A 23065-nucleotide genomic window follows, 5' to 3' on the forward strand; every position below is an offset into this window, starting at 1 on the left:
ATTTGTCACTGTAGTGATACGTAATATGTGATATGTAATGTCTTCAGTGTGATGACACATGAAAGTTTCTTGAGCTAGTTTTAAGAAAATAGTTGTTAAACAAAATCAACAAAAATGAAACAAATAAAGATATACCAACAATATTTATGAAAAAAACAAATTTTTTAAAAAAAGTCATCCAAAGTGATATCTCAAGCTACACTACACCACCTGCCTGGCACAGCCAAAGATTAACTCCTGTCAGCACCTTTATCATATCCACATATAGCACAACTTTTAATTCCTTCATGCCTTTGTAAAAGCACAAGTTTAGTGTATCACAAAACTACAGAATAACTAGTCATTGGTACCAAGAAATTTACAGCTGCTTCAAACTTTCTTTACAAACATCTGAATTTTATTCTACCAGAATGACAAAATTCTTTCTAATTCCTAAGTATTACAGATGTTATAAGCTATGCAAAACCCACTGCTTTAAAGCTGTTAGTAGACACTCCTACACACATAGCATCTTGCAAATATATTAAATATCCATGTGCCAAGAATCCAGGAACCCAGATGAAACCTCTAGGATCACAGATAACACTAAAGAGCTGGACATTTTCTCCTGAGTTTAATAAAGGCATTGTGCTGTAGAGATATAGACTTCATTTTCAATCAATTTAAAATAGAACATAAAATAAAAAAAAAATAATTAAAAATTACCTCAACACCTGAAAACAACATGGCAGCTGTCTTATAAATAATTAACCAGAAAAGACATTCATTTTCACAAATTTTGAGAGAATTAAGATTAGCCACTTGTTTTATAGTCTCTGTGGGACAGAGAACATTTCTTCCACATTTGTTTCAAGTGCCCCTAACAAACAGAGCACTTAAAAAAAAATCTGTTTCAGCCAAAACAAGTCCTGTAACAAACTGCATTTTAATTAAATACTATCCAGACTAAATCAGTAAGAAATCCCAGTTATTTAACAGCTTCACTGAGAACTGATACATGTCTTATGAAAGGAAAAAAACCTCAGCAAGGTATCACTTTTAAGGAACTGAATATTATTTAATTGCATGGAAATGAGATACATATGCTTTGAACTAATGTGGAAGTACTTATCCATAACATGGCATTTATCAAACATTAACATCCTCCAATAGAAACACTTTCAAGCTACTGCCCATGGGCACAAGAAACTAAAGTTAAAACTGGAGATGGCAAAAACAATTCAAAACTCTGTTTCAAGCATATTACTGTGCAAGAATGATTATCCAGGGACTACTGAATATTTGAAGCCACTGCATCCTGATTTAGGATGATTGCGAATCATCGCTTGCTTATGGACAACTACAAATGTAAATGTCTATGAGAAATAAACACAAACAGATCTTTGCTGTTTCAAAGTAGTGACATGCAATTTTTCCACTAACACAGTACTATAAATACTAACTTCTGCAAACAATTAAAGAATTTGCAAGAACAACCTCAAGTAATAACATATATTGTGCCTGTAGCTTCGAAAGTTTTGAGAATGTACAAATTTAGCATATGAAAATTAGGACAATCATTATAAATGCAAAGTTAGAGCCAGTACACAGTGCTGTTGTTTGATAAAATGGTGTAGAAAAAGAAAATCTAGAATACAAAGTCCAGAAGTAGTTCTTCCACAGTGGGTTTAACAGCACTGAGCACAGTCTCCAAAGCACTCAGTGCTGGTGACAGAAGTCAGAGGTAGGATGGATTTGTTTTACCTTGAACACAGAATCACAGAATGCTTTGGGTCAGTTACCCAGTTCCAAAGGCTCTGCTGGGGACAGGGACACCTTCCACTAGACCTGTCTCACTCAAAGAGACTGAGACAGTTTGCGCTGTATCACTACTGTATTTTACTTTATTATTAATACTGTGATCTCTGTTGCTAGCCTGGTTATTTCTGTTCTGTGCCCTTGAGTTTACAGACACCTTGCCTGCCTGCAGAAGGAGCTGCCATTACAGGCTGCAGACCCAGTAAAATTTGCTACAAAAGGATCCTGAAAGGATCAAGCCATGGGATTCATTACATTCCTATCTCCTTAAAAACCCTAAACAAACAAAAAACCCATCCCACCCTCAAGCCTCACACACTCACAAAACCAAACACCCTCAAACTGAAAAATAAAATTACACCCTTCAAAACAGAAAATAAATTTACACAGGGAGCTAGAGAAATTGTCACAAATTTCTATAAGCATATATTAGAGACTGAAAAAACTGGCAAGCAAAGTAGCAAGAGTGGTACTGGGAGCTTCACTTAATGGTGTGCATCTAGCTGTTAGAAAATCCTGTTTTTCAATATCCTAGTGTAGTCTATTGATTTTTTGTATAACCACTGCCACAGTTCTGTAAAGGTTATATATGAGCACTTGTTTAAGCATGTTCGCAGCCTGACAAAATCTATGCAAACAATCATAAGCAGGCATAAACAACAATATCTTATTAGGCATTCTAATGACATTTTTAGGATAAATGTATTATAATGGTTAGCCATTTGATGGAATGGTATCCTAAAGCAGTCATAAAACAAGCATCCTTGCCTGTTTTAAGCTTTCACCTAATTTAAGATCATTACTACCAGAGCTCTGAGAACACTATTTCATAAAAATGGAGGCTTAACAGTTCCATTTGAGTTAGTGCCTCCAATGACTTCCAGCAGGTGCCTTTTCAAAATATTTTCTTAAAAGAAAATTCTGACAGTGTGTCAGAAAAAGGCATTGATACAAACACAGGAAGAATAGTATGGTTTAAAATATTTTTCTATTTTTAGATTAGCACACAAAAATAATTTTAGTACTAATAGTTCTCATATATTGAGTACATTCACCTACGAAGGCATAAGTGTGCTACTGGGTGAGTTAACACAAAAAAAACCCCTCTTGTGCCACATTAGTGATTGGGTATTTAAATCTGACCTGCATGAGAACATATGAAAGCAGAAGGTAGTTCCTTGCAAGCAGGTAGCAATGGACACTAGCAAATAATACACATCTAAAGGAAATTGTAAAAATTAAAAAAAAATGAAAAAGAAAGAAAGGAAAAAACTAAAATTTTTGGAAAATGTTTTGGTTTTTTCGATGTTAACATCTATGCTGTTGCATTTTCCTGAACAGATTTAAGTCACAGTACCCAAACAGTACACAAGAGCAAATTTATAACTTTTTTCTCTGAGCTTAATTCATATTAATTCTTCTGAATATATATATGCCACATCATACTTGGAAAGAACATGTTTCATCTCTTCTTTGAGGGCTGGCCTGTTTAAACTCAAATCTCCTCCCTGGCTTTAATTAATGAAGTAGAATATGATCAAACACATTCCTACAACATGTTGGAGTCTGTTGGTGCTACCTTCACCTCAAAATAGAATATTCTACAGAGTACTGTTAGATGCCCACAGAAGATTACTTTCCCTCTTGTTAAGGACATGCATAACCAAGGGACAAGAAAAGAAGCCTTCAGGGGAAAAATGGAGCCAGAAGAGATGTCTTTTGGAATATAAAAGGACATATGTTCTAGAGGTAGCAAATGAGTCTGATTCAGATTCAAAGCTTTCCAGATTTTGCGTCAGCAGATACAGAAACCTCAAAGACACAAAATTCCTCTTTGTCAAACTGCACATCCAAGTACTAAATTGCAGCCAGTGAGGGCCACAAGGAGATGATTCAGAGACAGACTTATGCCATCTCCCCAAAATTATTTTTACAGGTTACATTAATACAGATATTAACAGAGCTCTATGGACAAACCACAGCTCAAATTTAAGCCTTTACCAGGCTCCTTTACTAGAGATGCTTTTCCCACCATAGACACTTAGTAGATCCTAATGACTGATGCAATATTTACTTAAATCAGACTAATTTTCTATGTGTCTAAACAATAAATCTAAGTGGTATTTCACATGACCAAGCAGAAATACAACTTGGGTATCCTCCAGTTGGCAGATGATGCCAAATTGCTTGTGGATGGAAGAACTTTATATTCAAAGGGATCTTATCAAGCCAGAAAAATTGAACAGAATGCTCACAGAAAAGAACCACTTTGGGAATATCAGTTTCATGCAGTAATGCAGGTTAAGGCCAATCTAGTAGGTAGCAGAGAGGTTGGACTAGGTGAACTTTCTCAGAAATAACCTGATGGTGCAGCACAAGATTTGAGACAGTAAACTACTTTCTGACAATATCAATGAGTAATTTACTCTCCAAAACTGCAGCTTGTTTGTGAAGAAACAGTTGTGAACATACAAGAGGAGAATGAAAGAATGAAAATATGGTGTCCAGCCTTTTTCCACAAGAGCATTCACATCTGACAGCATTGTTTATACCAAGTTTTCTAATCTAGTCGGCCAATTTCTGTGCTGGTTGTGTGCTTTTCCCACAGTAACCGGTGTTTCCACTTCAGGTAAATGAAATGTGTTTCCAAATAAAGGCCAGTGTTACATTATACTTGTCCCTCACAGGGGAATAAGAACGTTCACTTCTAACCATGGCTTATTTTCCTAGGGCTCACAGAACTAAATATCTTTTAGATTTCCAGCTCTCCACCACATTTATTATGGAATGACAAAATCAAAAAGGTTTTAGTAACAGATACACAGACACCCCCACACTGTCAACACAACCACTTTAAGTCACTTCTGTGTGACCAGCCTGGAAAGCACTGCTGAGCCATGAACTTGGAAGTTCTGGATGCATTCTTAGAGTTCTGTACCCTTTCTGAGCAATTTTTAATCCTAAGTAGCAGCTGCTATTGGTCAATATAAGTTCATCTACATGTCTACAAAACTAAATTGAACTCCAAGGATGGCTTGCCATAATAATCTCATCATGAAGCAGAAAAAAGTCTTATTTTACAGAGAAAAAGGAGGTCATTCCTATGCAACTGTTAGGTTTGCAAGAAAACAATCTTTTAATTTATTAACCTGGTCCAGAAACTGAAGAAATTGAATTATTCCCTATAGTCTCTTTCTTAATGGTATTTCAATTTCAAAATTAAACATCAATCCCACTTTTCTTCCCCTCCTTGAATTCTTATACATTGCTACACTTTTCCCAATTTAATAATAGTGTATTTTCATAGATTAAAACCTAAATGTCTGTTGCCAAAGTGTTCCTCTTTTTGATCTAGAATAATACATCACAAATATAAATATTAAATTATAGCTAGATGATCATCATGATATCTTGAGAACTGAACTTTATCTAAGCATAACTGTTATACAGGTTTCATGCAAGGTAGAACTCTCAGTAATGACATGAGCATTAGGTGCTTAGGTATTGCCAAGATAGTAATGTGAATTACTCCAGTTTGGAACCTCCTTCATAAAGAAGCTTAAAAAGAATTATTAAATTTTAATGTCCTCAATTAATTCATTTAATCTTGCAAAATTGAAGGAACTATCTAGAAAAAAACTTCTAAAATCTGAGCTCAAAAAACCCAATAAGAATAAAGTTTAAAAATTTTTGAAAGTCAGGATCAAAGATGCATGGAATCAGCTTAACATTATTGTGGTCTGATATGCACACAAACACTGTCTTCACACTGTGGTTTTGTTGTTTGGGGAACCTCTTTCTGTTTGACTGTTCAACTAATACATTGCTGCAGGTTTTACATTTTGGTAAGGAACCTGGAAGGAACATGCTTTTTATGATGTTATATTTTTTCAATAATGCTTTCATAAGCCAATGAATTCTTTAATTCCTACATCTCCAACTTTCTGCCATCAGTTAATACTCAGTATGTTGGATTGCACACACCAGTGTTAGTGAACACAGGGATGCCAAGGGTTGTGCTCACTGGTTTGTAGCTCCAGTGAGTAGGTAGTGTTGCAGTTCTAATTTTATGTGCTTTTCAAAGGCAGTCACAAAATGAATATCAAAGCACATAAGTAATCCACATTGGGAAATCTGTCAGAAATTGTTGGGAAAATAAAGTGAATCAATAGTATGTCAAGGGACTCTAATGGAAAAAAAAAATTGAATATTCATTTTCTTGGTTTCAGAGGAGCAGGGATTTAGTAGAAGTGGAGCAGTTGTAGGATTTTCGACTTTCTTGAAAACATTCAAATAATTTTTGCAATGTGCTTGGAATTCAAAATTTAATTAGAGCCTCTAAAACTACACTTTGCATCTTCATGTTGTATACTGATGTTTATTCAGCATCATTAGGAGAAGGAATCGGAATGACACAACAACTTTTAAGTACATTGTTGCAAGAAAAAAACTAAAATAACAAGTATTCAAACTTTCTTCTTACTATGCAGAAAGAGACTGAAAGAAGCCATACATTTGAAAGTACTGCTACAAATGTTGTTAAGTAGAAGAAAATATAAAAAAAAATACCTGGGTTCATTTCAGTGCTTTAATGAGATTTACAGCATATCAAATATTTTTTTTTAATGTGGTTTACATTCCATGAAATCTGATATGCTCACACAAGCAACTCTTAATGGAGGGCTATGTCTGTGCAGTTTGTTACTTAGGCTGCAAACTTCCTTCATCCATTTGCCAAACAGCTGTAAATACAGCTTTACACAGACCTGATTATGCAATTTCAATATTGAAATAAATAGAAGACCACTTCTATTTTTTTATAGCTTTTTTTTGTAAGAAAAAGATCAGGTCCCTTCAACTTACACATAGTAAAAGAGAAATTTTGAAATAGGTCCCACAGAGTGAACTGGGGAAGGAAGAGGGGACAGTGCAATGCCAGAACAATTTCCCTAATGCTTATTTATTTTTGCATTTATGGAAATACTCTTATGGGAAAGATTATTCCACTATGACCCAATTGCCAGCCAGCACACTTTTCACAATCATTCTACTGAGAAAATTGAAAGTCTGAGCCATTCAGGATGACATTATTCATGTATCACCTGGGAAACCTTTGCAACTTTAGCAGCAAACACTGATCTGCCAATTTAATTTGCCCTCTTATTGTAAGAAACTCAGCTTTCATGATCTTAGGTTTCCTGAAGTTAATACAAGGAGGAAAACCCATGAAGTTGTAAGACTTGTGAAGAAACCAGTAGAACTGGTAAAACAATGATGCTCAAACTATCTGAATGCAGCAACCTTTATATGAGCTTTACAAGAGACCATATGAAAACCAGAATGTACTGAAGCAAATGAAATTCTAAAACAAAATAATTACTTAATTACAGATCCGTTTGATACAGACAAGCAAAAAGAATACTCCTGTAAAAATGTCAAATTAACATCTATGGAAACTGCAGTCTAATGTTTCACAATTCTTCCAACACTCACATACCTCATTAAACAGAAACAGTCTTTGTGACCAGCTTCTAAGCAATCTTAACTCTGCCTTAGCAGTGTAAAGCTCATAATAAATAAAAAGTGGAAAGCTGGTTTTTGTTGTTTTTTTTTTTTTTATCTTGAGGGTGAGGTTGTTTTTGTGCAGCTTCATCTTAGTAGAAAAGATACAACTTCAAGACCTATAGAGTCATAGATGGATCGTGTAATAAATAAAACTGTACTAATCTAATCTTGCCTTTTATTTCACTACACTTACTATGAAGACACAAAATGCTTGTAAACAAAACTTTTCTCTTTGACAAAAAAAATAATTCCAGGAGACACATATCACTAAAAATCAAAGGAACTTTGAAAAGTATATCAAGAATAACATTTAGAGTGATATCTTGAATGTGAACCTAAAGTAGGAACTACTCAATTCTTAATAACACTACCAAGGTATACTCATTACCAAAACAAAGCATTCAAGATCCACAAAGTGACATAGCTGGTCTTGTTAAATACCTTATGCATTAAACGTTACTTGACACTATAATTAAAACTATATGTAGACTGTATTAAGCATTACAGGTGTTTCAAAATTCTGCCTAAAACAAGGAAGTTACAGCAGTTGTAACATTGCCTCTTTTAACATGAATCAGTCAAACACAGGGTTAACTTGGTGCCAATAATCCTGGTGCATAATATGTAGTTGTTAATACAGGAAATAATAACAGCTGTATCTTGTAGAAATTTCCTATCCATGAAAATAGAAGTTTTTACTCCTGAAAATAATTTTTAAGAACAGCAAGCAAACAAAAGTACAGTAAATCTTCATTCTGTTTCCCAATATCCAGTATTAAAAATGAAGCTTCATGAAGTTTGGTCTCTCAGATCCACATGCAGTCCTTGTTTCCTCCCAGAAATTTTGGCCACGGCTTTGTGCACAAGCCCAGTGTGACACAAAGTGCCCCAGCAGCTGGCAAGAGTGAAGCAGCTCCTGCTGGTTCAGCCAGAGGAGCAGCAGTGCCACAGTAACACACAACAGGTCTGCCAACTGCAGAAACCTGGCAGACCTCCCAGATGGCATCTCACTGCACGAGTTATAACTGATGGAAACGTTTACCAAAAAATACTTACAAACAAAATCATCATGTTTCATGCAGATCCACCTTAATTCCAAATCCCGAAAGTAAATTGGCGTGTATATGTGATTAATTCCAGCAAAGACTGCTGAATTTGAGGTACTTACCGTGCAAACAAAAACATAAATACAATTCTAACAAGTCACAATGACTACTTCAGTGAAATGGATCACAGTGTGAAAATTGTTATTAACTTAAACATGAAATCTATCTCCTCCAAAATGCAACGCCCAGGCAACTTCATGTGAAATCCCGAAACCAAACAAGATCCGGATTTAACAAAGCCACATGTTCATTACCATTCAAACAAAAGCAACAGATCCATAACAAAACCTTGGTACCTCTAAACAGCTGTCATTTGACCTTTGTTCCTGAAGATGATCAGAGAGCTGAAGGGTCTCTCCTGTGAAGAAAGGCTGAGAGAGTTGTGGTTGTTGAGATTGCAGGAAAGAAGGCTCCAGAGAAACCCTAGAGCACCTTCCAGTACCCAAAAGGGACTTAAAAGACAGGGATATTTTAGAAGGGTGTATAGGGATGAGATTCAAAGGCTATATGGCTTCAAATTAAAAAAAAGTTCAATCTAGATTACCTATAAGGAAAAAAAAAGTCATATTGAGGGTGATGAGGCACTGGCACAAGTTGCCCGGACAAGGTGTGGCTGTTTTATCCCTATAAGCGTTCAAGGCAAGGCTGTTTGGGCTTGGAACTAAGGGTTCTTAACCACTCCAACCCAAACCATACTATGATTCCATAAGTTTAATTTTAAAGAAAGAATGTTTCTAAAATAACCAAAAAGAGTCCTCTCAAAAAAGAAAAAAATTGAACCCACTTGAGAAACTAGAGGAACGCGAGAAAAGAGGTATATTTAGTACTGTCTTCCCGAAACATCTATAAACAAATCTAATTTTTTTGAGGCTCAGTAAGAAATAGTGAACTAAATGCTACACTAAAGAAAGAACAGGGCAGGGAAGCAGCAGTAATCTTTCTCTCCCCAAAACAGATTTCCTCTGCTTTTTTAATATGGCTTTAGAGTTGTCAGCCACCAGCCTCCACAGCTCCTGCTAAAGGCAATAGAAGCTATAAATACTGAGACTTCCAAGAAACCAAATCCTTATGCACATCATGCTGGTTGACCTTGGAGGGCATTTTGCCTCAAGAGACACAACTGAGACTAAATTCATCTGCATTTCCATTTTGTGTTCAGTTGTAGACAGTAAATCTGGCTGCAGCTCTGTGTAACAATTCACCCTTGCCATCCTGTTCAACCAACGAGTGTTACCCTTTCCCTGAGGTCACACCCAGCCTTCACCACAGCCTACAACAAAAAGTAGGGCTTGCATCAGTCTATCACTTCTTTTTTTTTTTTTTTTTCAATGTCATATTTCACACAGGTCTAACGAGGTTGAGGAGATTATGAACAAAAAAAAAAAGGCAAAAAAATTGTATTTACACAACTTTCTGCTGTAACAAATCTGTAAGAAACACAACCAATTCTTTTTAGAGTTCTTTCCATAATGATAGCTTGAACTGGCATCCAAATAACTCAGTCTTCAACAAGACATCCAAAAAATAAAAGCCTGTAGACTCTAGATGAATTGTGCATAAAGCTGGGCTGCACATTTTGTGTCAAAACTCTTCTAAAAACAGAAAATCATCTGGAGGAGTTTGAGGTTGTCTAAACAGATCAAGTTTTAATATAGGGTCATCTCTCTTAATGTGTATTTGGCCTGAGGGAGAAGCACCAAGAGCAAGTTCTCAATTTTTATAGTTTCTAAAAACAATATAATTTGCAAATGCATCTTAAGTAGTAGCTACTTTACACTACTACCACTTCATTAAGAACATTTAAAAAGGTATTTAAAAATTCATATTCATGTGCAATGCAATTGCCATTTAAATCAGGAATTTACTTTTAATAAACACATTCTTGAGCTGGTAACAGTAAAAGCATCATTCAAACATCATTTCCTGTACTAAATTTTTACCCATATTAACAGACTTAGAAAAGCATCAACCACAAACATGTTGGTGATGGAAATTTCCTAATGCAAGCAGTCTTTATAGATTTCTGCTATTTCAGTGCAGGTCTCCAAGGACCATTTGAATCCATATTAATTTCCTTTCTGGCAGTTATGCGGCCATGTATGAACTGCACTATTTCACTTTTAATCTGTCAGTAATTTAGTAATGTGTAAACTAATTATGCACAGATATTAATGTAATCAGTTTGGGGAGCTATAAAATCAATGCATTTTTACAGACTGTGTTAAAGAGAATTGCATTATTATAGTCATAGGCCTGCTCCTGATAGTGTCATGGAATTAAAAATAATTGAGAACCCTGCATCAATACACATTCCCAGAACCTATCCAACAATACAATAGTATAATTTTCTGTAAAGGACAGATCAAGTTTTTTTTGGTAACATTAAAATTTAATTTGCCTGAAAATAATATGTGGCTTCCTATTAAGAAATACACATTTGATGACATCTCAGGTTTCCTATAGTGAACTAGAAATGAACTGGCTAGCAACATTTCATCCATAATTCAACCCAAATACTCGGCTTTGCTCCAATGGAAAATGTACAGGAAAGACTGTAACTGCAGCTCAGCACTGGGGCATGTAAGTTAATCAAGAATCACATTTGCAGCATCATGTAACAAGTCATTAAAATTATCAAGCACCACTGTGTGTTCAGGCATACAAGAAGAACACTATCACCATACAGAAGCCAAGGTGTGCTGCCACAGACCTCACTCTGCTCTCACATACCCAGCTGCACCTCATAACACAGAGCATTATGCCCCTTCCTCATCTCCACCTCCCTCATGATCAAAGGCCTCTTCACTTTTCCATGCTTTCCTACATGTTATTTCCTCTGGTTTCTGTTATTCAGGTCATCCAAGACACACATTTCACTTGTGAAATTTAATAATGCCTTTCACCAACTGTACTTACCATCACACACACGTGCATCGGGCCAAGTAGGACAACAAGAAGGTAGTTCTGAAGTTACCTCAAGAGTTATGACTCCATCTATTCTCTCAGATAATGATTTCCAAGGTAAAAGGAACTTAATTATCTCAGAGAAGCACATTATTCCTCTCAGATTTATTTGAAAATATCAATGAATTCAAAGCTATGCCACACTGAGAGCACTACTCACAACATAACTACAGCAGTTGCCTGTTCACTTACAAACATACAATTAAATTATGTGTCAAAGTGTCACGATACAATTAATCCAGCCAGATTTGATTAGCTGCCAAAAGGCCTGACCTTTTCCCCTCTCCCTGCCTGCCCCTGCCTGGATTCTGCCTGCACAGCCCTGCAGCCCCTCCTGCCTCTTGCAGCTCATAGGCAGCTCTGGGCTAGGGCAGCAGGGTACACACACTGCAGGCTGTGGGACAAATAACATCACTATGCACAGATAAACACAGCTTGCTTACAAGTAAATTGGTACTTGCTGCTGGTAAAATTATTGTTTTACACATGTAAAAGACATTAAGACCTCAAACTTTTCATGCTACCTGAGTATTAATTTATAGTTATAAATTCTTTTATTCATGTGCATTAAGAGTACCTTTTAAAGATACAGCAATTTAGAACTGCAACGCACATCTATCTGTTCTTGTAGCCTATTTTGGAAAGGGAGGTTCATTGAACTAGCTTGAACTTTAACTGGGCTGGCAATACAAAAGCACCTGAAAAAACCTTGTGAAAACCTGTCAGCACAGACCTCAAAAGCCCATTTACACAGTCACCTTGCTTTTTCTCTTCTCTTTTAAAAACACGGACACTTTTTGGCATGGGCATAAACAGAAGGGCTCACCTAGTTTATGTAAAGTTTATGTACCCAACAAAATGCATACAAGAAAACCAGCAATAAGCCAGCTATTTCCACCTGGTGCTTGTCAAACTTCAACATGTGCTGCTTCCCAGGGAGCCCCCACACTGAAACATACCTGCTGTAGGAGATGGGCTCCAGGGAATGGGGGGCTCCAGGGGATAATGATGGGCTCCAGAGGATGATGGGCTGCAGGGTATCCCCAGCACTCCCTTCGAGCCCTGCTTGGGCCTGGTCCCCAGTGCCCACATGGACGGGCTGCCCAGAGGAACCAAGCACAAAAAGTATAAATCATCACCATCCCAAGGCTTCCCTCAGCCTCCAGTTGTGCCCTTGGCCTTCAGCTGCGCCCCTGGCCTGCTGGCTCTGTGCCCTGCTGGGAGCATGGAGCCCAGCCCAGCCCAGGGCCTCATGGCCACCTCCGGAGCACATAGGGGCCAGCTCAGCATCACAGCTGTGCCTCAGCCTTGGCAGGGCCAGTAGAGAGTCCCACACCTCCCAGGACATTCAGGCTAGTTCTGTTTGTCTGTAACTTACTGTGGACCCTGGGGAAAGACAAGAGTGTTTGGGGCCTGTGAGGGAAGTCCATGAAAAGGAGGATTGGGTGGTTTGGGGTCAGTGCCACCAGCGTGTGGGGACACAGGTGCCCAGGCAGCGCCAGCCCCAAAGGACACCCCACGGTGAGACTGTCAGCCAGGGAAGGGCCTCCCAGACTGGCAGGGGATGGAGGGACAAGGATGAGGGGTCTGTGGGGCACAGGGGGTTCCCACTGGGATATTTAAGTCCCCCAAGACACCAATGCTGCTGGGTGGGAAAGCGGCAGGGAGGAGAGATGCTACAAAGTCGTGGTGGGCAGAGGGGAGATTTGCTTTCAACCTCTTTAATCTTTTTGTATCAGTAAAGAATTACATGCTCAAGTTTATTTTTCTTGGATGCTAATACAAGCTGGCTTTGTATCTGGAGCACTTGTGTGCTCATCTTCAAGGAAACAGAGATCAGTGCAGGCTGCAGCCTCCCAGCACTTTGTTATACCAACTACTGACACACATGGGAATAGCTGTAACATCAAATACCACAATTTGTGGGGATATAGTCAATAAATACTCATTTAAGGATCAGTCTAGGTGAGACCTTAACCCTAAGGCATGTCATATTCATAGTACCTATTGCATATAGATTCAGTTAATATCCAATTATGTTTCAATGTTAAAAAAAGCCCTACAAAGCAGCTATTCCTCACTGAAATAATTCTTTCAGCTTTCACCTAAATTTCAGTTTTACAGCAGACAATTTTGTAGTAGACAGAAAAGTATTTCTAGCTGAAAATTGATCAGGTGAGGTCCCCTCAGCCACAACAATATACATTTTATTCTTTGTAGAATAGGTTTATCTAAAGATAGCACTTCTCTATACAGCTGAAACAAAAACTACTTCCAAAAGTGAAACTAAATGAAAACAGAAAGGTTTGGCAAAGTCTCGTACTGGCAAACTTCATTGGCAAAAGGTTCAGTGGAATGTAACAAAGATAGAAACTCTCATGGCATGCAGAAACATGCAAGCTGAGGGAAAAAAAGGTTTCTAGTTCAGACTAACATTTGTACCTGCCTTCATGCCAGGTTAGGCTGTCTTACACATACACATCAGTAAATGGATGAAAGCAAATATTTTAAGTTAGTATTAAAGGGATCAACTTCAAGTCCCTGCCTCCCCTCTGAATTTAGAGCACTGTGTCAAAATTCTATACTGTCAAAATGTGTTACCCACTACCTTTTATTTACATAGATGGGAAAATCTTTAACAAACTAGCACACATACTTTAAAATTATTTCTTAAAATTATTCTGACAAGTAAATTTTCCCTTCTGCACCAGGTACTAGCTCTTAAAATATGCTGAGTGGTCGGAACTAGTGCAGTTTAAACATACTTTTGTTTATAGTGCTTGCAGAGCAATGCTTGTACAGACAAGCTAATTAGGCTGGGATTTTGTCCCTTTATTTTTATAATTCCAGTTTTAGGAGCAGAGCATTTGATTTATTACATGAAGGTATTTTTATAGCCTAAAGTACTACTGCTCTTTAGGACATAGGGAACATCACAGCCCATTTAATTTACACAGGAGATGTTAGTACTATTTAATGGCATGTAAACATTTTATAAGGTAAGCTCAAATAACAGGAGATTTTTTTTTTTTAATATACTTCAGCAAAAAGGTTCACAAATAGATTTTCATTCTACTTTATTGGACCAATCTCTGTTATTGCATCAGAAGTGAATCGAGTTTTAAAAGGTGTTAAGAGTTTTCAATATATTTTGTGACACTGAACAGAATCACAAAGTATACATAAAACAACCAATGCGTGAATTAATTCCAGAACTGGTGTAACTGCACACCCTCAAATCATATGTAATTGTCTGTGACTTCAAGTAATAATTGCAATGGACTTTAGATAATATTATAATTCTATTTCTTTTCAAACATCACAATTTTGCACAATTCTAGATAAAAAAAAATTCAAAGATATTTTATCATCATTATTATACTATTAATTCTTCATAATAGGATTTTTAAGAAGTCTTTTTTTAGGCCAATTGATAAAATGGAAAACTACAGTAATTTAAACCAAAAGTGCAAAAGAAAAGAATTTCCTCTTACTAGAAATATTCCCACACATATTTTTATAACATGGTTACTTCTATAACACTGTTAGTCACTCTTTTCATCTAAATTAAATAATATGCTAGCCTTTAATAAATAATAAGATATTCTCTTTTTTTCAATGTTTGCATCATAAAAAGACAATATAAAGATCAGAACCATTGCCTGTTTTTAAAAGGAAGTTTGCGGGGGGGGGGGGGGGTTTACAGTTTTACAGGGAAAATGATGAAGTGGATTGTGGTAGCAATCACTAAAACAAAATCTAGGAAACCTGGATACCACTTCATTGTCAAAATATTTTCATTTTGAGGAAGAAAGGTAAGACAGTAGCAAATAACTTAGACACTTACTGGTGTGATGGTATTTTCTTGTCTTCTATGTACTGTATGGGTAAATAAGAGGAAAACTGCAGCCTATTTTCTGGTGTCTATTAAGAAAAGCATGGAAAATCTGTAACTCCCTTACACAGCAAAACATAAATTGAATAACTATTAAAAAAAGAATTTTTCCCTAGTCCCATATTGCATTTTTTTGTAAAGCAGAAGAGAGATATTATTTCTTGGAAGACTAAGAAAAAGGCCTGAAAGTTCTGGTCCTTTCATAAATGCCATGTGCTCCCCCATGGGAACGGTGTGTTTTCAGTTGTTCTGTTGTGCTGTAACATGACTAAATGTTGTGACATTGGGAAAACATTTAATAAAGAAAAATATTACTATCTCACACTGACACAGGGCAAAATGAAATAATTGTGTCAACACCAGTTTGGATTAAACAACATGCCTAAAAACTGACTGAAGTAAAAGTGCTGAAAATACAAGTGCTGAATATTAACTTTATGAGGCGCTTAACTGCACTGGATTGTAATGAATTATCTAGTTCTAGTGATGCTTTGACACATTCCAAATGAGAACCATAAGGAGTTAACTTATAGTCCTTACTGACTTTCAGTATGTTCAGTGACAATATAAGATTCCATTCATTTCCCAAGGCATAGCCATTTTCAATACCATTTCATCATAAAATGTATGAGCATGTCTACACCTAAAAATCTTTCTATTAGCAAAAAATACTGGTACAACTTCCATACACAACAGTCATCTCATTTTTCAAGTGATTCATTATAAAAATCACACAGAAATGTACCTGTTCTGCTGTTGGATTCTTCTCAGCAATTAATATGGGATCTCATTTTATGTTTCTTCCACCTGTAAGATTTGTAGGTCAAGGACACAAGGACTGTCAAAGCACAGAACTTTTCTAGCTGTTACATTTTCACTGAATAATCAATGCCTACATATGACAATTTAAAGAGAATGTACTGCATAGTTTTAATCTCTACACATACTATGTGCACTTCTCTTGATAACTAAGAAATAACTTGGTGTATTCTTTAAGAAAATATTACTTTAAATTTACAATAATATTTTACTCTTAGATTTTACAGTATGGACTGCTTTTATGTTGGGATAAGCTGTGCTTTCTTGTTCACCTTTACAAATTCATAACTAAACAATATCCTCCCATCTGCCATCATGTATGATCTTTCTAAAATACAACTTGTTATATGAAACAAAACTTCTCTATCATGTACTCAGAGAATTGTTACAAAGATGGTCTGAAGGTCTACATTTGGGAGAAGTCCCACATTTAAATTTCTTGGATGCTCTTTGGCATGGGATAAGCAGCTGTCTGAATGGCCCAAGGGTTCAGCAGCAGAACCAACAGGGTGAGGGGAGGCTGGGATGCAGCAGAGGGATCAGTCCTTCCTGGGAAGGGATGTGTGACACTCACCCCATGCCCTGGCTAGGCAGCTCCTCCTCAGCTCTGCCTCAGCCACTGCAGCTGCTCAGAGATGAGGAGCAGACTCTGCATTCCTGGGCACAAAGGTCTGCTCCAGGTGTATGGCACCAGAGGCCTTGCTCTGTTATCCCTGATCATAGAGTCATTGCTCATCCTGAAAATAATCCTGCTGAAATCAAAACTAAGAGGTTTTCAATGAGATTTAAGTGAGACTATTCTCATGTTTAAGTGCTTCATTGGATAAATGCCTTCATTTTCCTTTAGGGCCCTATCCAATATCCACTGCAATCAGTGGAAGAGACTTCTATTGTATTCAGCTTTTATTATTGCATGGTCTTTATCCAGATTATGTCCTCAGTGCCCAAAACTAGCTGCCTTTTTATATATATACATATACAATGAGAGGATTTTTACTGTTGGACATAAAGATGAATGTCTCTTCTGCCAAAATTTTATTGCAAATCTGGAACTCTATCTGACTTATTCCTTTATAAGGTTTTGAAACTATATAAATCTGGATAAAGACCAAAAAAACCACAAAGATTGCTCAGACACGATAAACAAAATTTTGGATCTCAGACATGATTCTAAGTAATTATACCTTTTGGAGAGTTTTGAAATTAAGATATTTATTAACTTTAATTTGCCTGGTTTGACATAATTATCAAATTCATAATTGTTCTAGAATCATTAGAAGTTGGAAGCTGTCCCAAATTGTCACTGAAGTAGTTAAGTAACTTTGCTTTGGTAACTTAGGTATCCCAAACAGAACAATCATTGTTATTCTAAAATGAGGTAACTATACATTTTCTGCTCCAAAATAGTTATTTAAAAGATGGACACATATAAATGTTATTCACAATGTGTTTACATCACGCATGCCATTTTTCATTCATTAATCTCAAAGCAGAGAAAATAATCAAGTATCAATATCCTGATTTTCAAACTCAGATAAAGTTCCCAAAAGTTTGACAATAAATCAGTGGGGAAAAAATAGGAATAAAAACGGAATCCCAAGACTCCATTTCTAAGGCAGCAACACTGCTTCCTCTAGTTTTGTGTACATGTATATGTGCACGTGGGATGAGTGTTTGGGAAAGAAAACACCTCAAAATAGCCAGTGGCTGTGCCACAGCAGTGGCTGGAGCTTGCTGGTGCTCTTGTTTTGATAAAGTCTGTGCTGCACAGACACATTGCCAAAGGCTTGTAGTGTAAAACACATTTCATTACCAGTAGTTATGGGAGCATATCAGTTTATGGGGATGATTGTGCAGGTGGTGGTGAGTGTTATAAATATTTACGCTACTGCAAAGGAAAACTCCCTCCTGAAGGTGTTGGAAAGAGGGGCTCTGTTTTAAAGAAATGTTGAAATTCTTCCTCACCTTTTTTACCTGACTTTAAATCATTGAACAGACTTTCAGTGTCTATACATCTTCTGGGATTTTTAACAGCAGCAAAAATTGAGCTTCTGGTGTTTCCAAAGCATTCCTTGAAAGAAGTCTATGTTAACCCAATGGAAATGACTGATCACCTTATTTCTATCATCCTGTGACAAATCATCACTGGCATGAGATGTAAAAAATACAAGTAATAGTTGAAAAATAATTGTAAAAAAAATTGTTTTTGTGGAATGAAGCTACTCCCTGATGCTTATTCACATCACTACTGGTGTTCACACAAGAGACTTTAACTTGCATCTTAAATCTTCCTGAATCAAGCCCAGGTTCCTTTGAAGGAACTTCTTCCTTTAAATCTTTTGAACTGCACAGCCAAACTGAGTCCAATGTTTTCAGAGTAAGCTGTTACATGTAAATTTTCATAAAGATGCAGATAATATTTGGACATATTTTAAAATAATTGTGGTTTTTTAACCAATGCAGAATCACACTCCTGAGTGAAGTTTACATTGTGTTTCAGTGGATTTTAAATGGCAGCATGAGGTCCACTTAGACACTTTTATTATTTTCTAGTTTATTCTCAAACCCTGCAACAGCAGTGTAGGGAAATGTTGTAACTGAACTCGACATGACAAAAAAATCAGGAAATGTTTGCAATTTTGGTTCACTATAACTCATTTTAAGAACACAAATTCCCTTTCTTTGTACACATAAATGTCATGTGAAGGGCACATTAAAGTTTAGTCAAAAGGGGCCTATTAAAAGCAACAGTGACATTAAGCATGAGCAATGAATAAAATGTATAATTTCAGAATCATAAAAACACATGGTTTCATTAGACTGCCGTGTGGTGGTTCTCTCCCATGTCTCAGAAGAGTTGGTATTGATCTGACTATGAAGCTGTGACAATAAAACTGTACTCTATTGACTGCAGCTGCAGGGTCTCCAAATATTATTTATTGAGGCAAGCAGAACAGCAAAGCAAAAGCACTGCCCCAGTAATAAGTGGTAATTGCTGGGAAGTGAAGCATTGCACTCCCTATTGACCCTTGCATCCTGAAATTTCGATGGATTATATTTAACTCCATTAGGATTGGCATTATCAAATTACATAAACCACATTATAGAACAACCAGTCTCCTCAGTTTAGATCATTGATTTTTGATTATACTGATCTTCCATATGATTCAGAAGTACCTTCTATTACCAGTGATATGATATCAGTGCTGATCTGTAGGGGTGGAAGAGCTGCTTTATTACAATGAGATAAATAGCACTGAGGGGTAACTATATTTCTAGCACATTGGCAGATGGAATAATTCCTGTAAATAAAAATATTTGTAGATTGAAAATTGAGTAGTTCAAAATTTACATACATTTCTAAAAGCTCTGACACATCCTCATTTTTGTGTTAAACCATCATTAAACCGTTTCTGGGAATTTCTCACCATGTATAGATCAATGTATTATCAGTGATGATGCCACATTGCTGGTATCAGATACACGTTGCCTTTTTAAGATAAAATAAAACTGAATGGTACTTAAGCAGCTACCACTGAGCTGCTCATCATTCTGAATGTCAGAAATGACCTAAATTTGTTATGTTCTATCATACCCTTTCCATGCTCTATCCAAGTTTCTTACCATGGAGCTGAACAATTTACTGAGCTCTAAGGCTCAGGCAATTCTGATGTATCCCTTACAAACCTAATTCAAAAATCCAATTTGTTACAGCACTTTGCTAAAGTTTTTAAAAAGTCATGAATTTTGCTTCAGGGATTGCTGGTTCATTCTCTGGCACTGGGCTGGGGTGATGTCCATTGCAGACACTAATTTTGTTCTAAACCATACAGTGAGTATCACACATTTTGTCAAAGGAATTGTTGTTTCCCATTCAGGGGTTTTTTCAAAGACATTAGATTTTATTTGTGTGTTTAAAATGTCCTTTGCTAGGACCAGAAGAACCAGTTCAAAGTCTGAATAAAAAGGAAATGTCTAAAAAGAAAAAAAAAATTTTTAAGCAGAGGAGGTGAAGAGACTCACTATTTATAAAAGGAGTGATTAAAAGTCTCTCTCAAAAACTCACCCATTCATTTCCTCCAGAACTCAGAATGAAGATTAGTTTCCAATACTAATTATTCCAACTCCTAATCCTCTTCCTTTTTCTTGACATCAAATATACGTGGCTGCTAAAGTTACTGGTATTTTGCAACACTAAAAAGGCTCTGCTTAGTTGGAAAATTAATTCTCAATTTATAGCAGTAACTCACAACATGTAAAATTTTCACATAAAATAATGTCTCAAAAGTTAAGGTGTATGAGAACAGAATAAACTGATTCAGAAGGATTCTTAGTATTTTAAAGAGCCTTAAAATTCATATGTTTTAGTAAACAAATCTGAAGAAGCATAAAAATAGATGGATTGAGTGACATGACACTGGAAAAAAAGCTCTTTTCACATCAATAGGAGATCCTGGGTAAGGATTCTTTTCTTTTGTTTCTAGTCACTTCATTTCATAGTAGGAAGTTCTCTACTCCTAAATTCTCTTTTGTTCTTCACACCAATACTGTTGTTAGGACATAGGCTCATCCTTGTTATATATATATATATATATATATATATATATATATAATTCTTGGTAAAGTATATTTCTCTAATTCATTAAACTTTATAATGAATTTAGCAAACAATTTAGTAATCATGGTTTCCAATATGTAGTGAACAGCTGAGAAAAATCTCAGGAAAACCACAACGTACAGAATTTCTATTTGGTCATAAATGTCTCTAGCTGAGTAGAAAATGGGAGTAGTTGACTCTTTAATGCTACACTGTGGTTAAAGAATAGGTTATAAAAAGTCAGGCTAATGACTTCAATATTGTAACTGCAGGCCTCCTTGACATAGCTAATAATTAGCATTGAATATCATACAGAAATATGCCATGTTCTGGCTTCTTGATTTTTGTTCCAGTCTTGGCATTTCAGAACCTTGATGCACTAAAATAAGGTTGTTGAATCAAGATACTGAAGAACATGCAATATTAGCAGGTACATTTGTAGTTTAAAGCTGGAAAGATAGTTGATACTGAATCTATTTCTAAAAACGGTGGGGTTTTCAATTGTGAGAATCAAATCAATAAAAATAGAAATCAATTATTTAACACTAATAAAGTTATGTAAGATATGCCTGGTGTATTGACTAACATGGGACAAGAAGGCATATTTTGTCAGCAAGACATTGTACAAAAATTTGGAGCTTGTTTTTGTCTTACCTTGACAGAAAATGTCTAACAATAAAGTCAGAAGTGAGATAACTCTTCTGAAATAGAATATGTGTGTGTGTGTGTGTATACAGTCACATAAATTACATAAGCATATGAATCTGATTGTGATTTACATTGATTTCTTCAGAATTCTATAGCAATAAAATATTTTACTCATTCTGCTTGATCTGCCTATTTTTGTTCTTTGAAATATAAACATTATCTCAGATGCAAAATTACAAAAAAACCCCCCAACATCTCCTATTTATTTCTTGCATATTGATTTCAATAACCATTGAGTAGCTCCAGGACCATTTATTCTTTTCAAAGAGAAGGCTGACACACTGGCTGAGCAATAAGGCTGGTATTCAATTTCCTGCTCCCCCATTGGCCTCTTCTGTGATTTTGCCAATTCACGTAGGCACTTTGTACTTTAATTTCCCCTCACCGTAACAGAGACAGTAGTACCTTCTTGTTTCACAGCTACATCTAGGGAAGCATTAGGATGGTGAGATATGAAAACAGAGGCCATATAAATGTTTCATAGAGTGTGACAGATGTATTTTAGAAGAGGACCTTGCATAACAAGACTTTTTGGAGAACATAGAGAACAATTGTATTTTAAAATCTGTTCTCCTTTTATACGGTGAGCTATCCCCCCAGAGACAGAAAAAATTAAACACTGAGTAGGACAGCAAAAATTTTACAGAGTGCTATGACAGCAAAAAAATAAGATGGGGTAAAAATTCACCATTTTTTTCATTATTCAGAAAAAATAAAACAATTTTTGACACATTTTCTTCAAGCACATTGCTCCTTCATTTTAATTTTACTAATGGATTTTTTTTCTTTTAATATTAAGAAAAAGATTAAGAGTAGAGACTCTGCAAGTGGAAAAGACTGCTGAAGAAGATCCAAGCTTGCACTTGCAAAGTGATTTGATGAGTGAAGATTGCTACCTCTAAGTGACAGGGCCAGGTCTGAGGACTAAATCCACTCTTCTATGTAACAGAGTTTTACTTACATCTCCCTTGAGCTCTGCTTGAACTCTTCTCCAGTTTACAGAGTGAAGTGGAACCCTGGAAGAACAAATTGTCCATCATTTAAGCATATTGATCCAAATCAGTCTTGTACAATTAGCAGCTCAGTCAAGAGCAGCGTGGCTTCCAAAGATGTCTATTCCATCTTCTAGAACACAGACATAAAGGAAGCACTACATGCACAAGCACACTGAATTTCACAGCAATCTTGTCTCTGATGTCACCTACAACCACACAATAATTTGCAATTGTGGCAGTCATTCAAGAAGTTATTTGACAGTAAAGTCACGTCTCAAATCATGTTTCCCAAGTATGCTGTTCTCCTAATCAAATTTTAAGTAGAAAAAAAAAAAACAGTTACAATTTATTTTCATGAACTTTGTCACTGGTAAAACTCCATCATATCAGGTTTTTTTCTTGAAGCATGATTGCTCAGATGCAGGAGCAAAATTACGTATTTGTAACGAGAGCTGAAAAAAATTCAGAGAACTCCTAAACATTTCAGAAAACACTACTGCCTTGTTTCCATAGTACTTAAATAGCTACCTATTAAAAGGGAGAAATTTGATTTTGAAAGAAGTTACTACTACTTGGTAACACACTACAAAATGGGAAACTGTTTTCATTCCATCGCTAG

The sequence above is a fragment of the Melospiza georgiana genome, chromosome 14 (genome assembly GCF_028018845.1).
Source record: "Melospiza georgiana isolate bMelGeo1 chromosome 14, bMelGeo1.pri, whole genome shotgun sequence".
Lineage (NCBI taxonomy): Eukaryota > Metazoa > Chordata > Aves > Passeriformes > Passerellidae > Melospiza > Melospiza georgiana.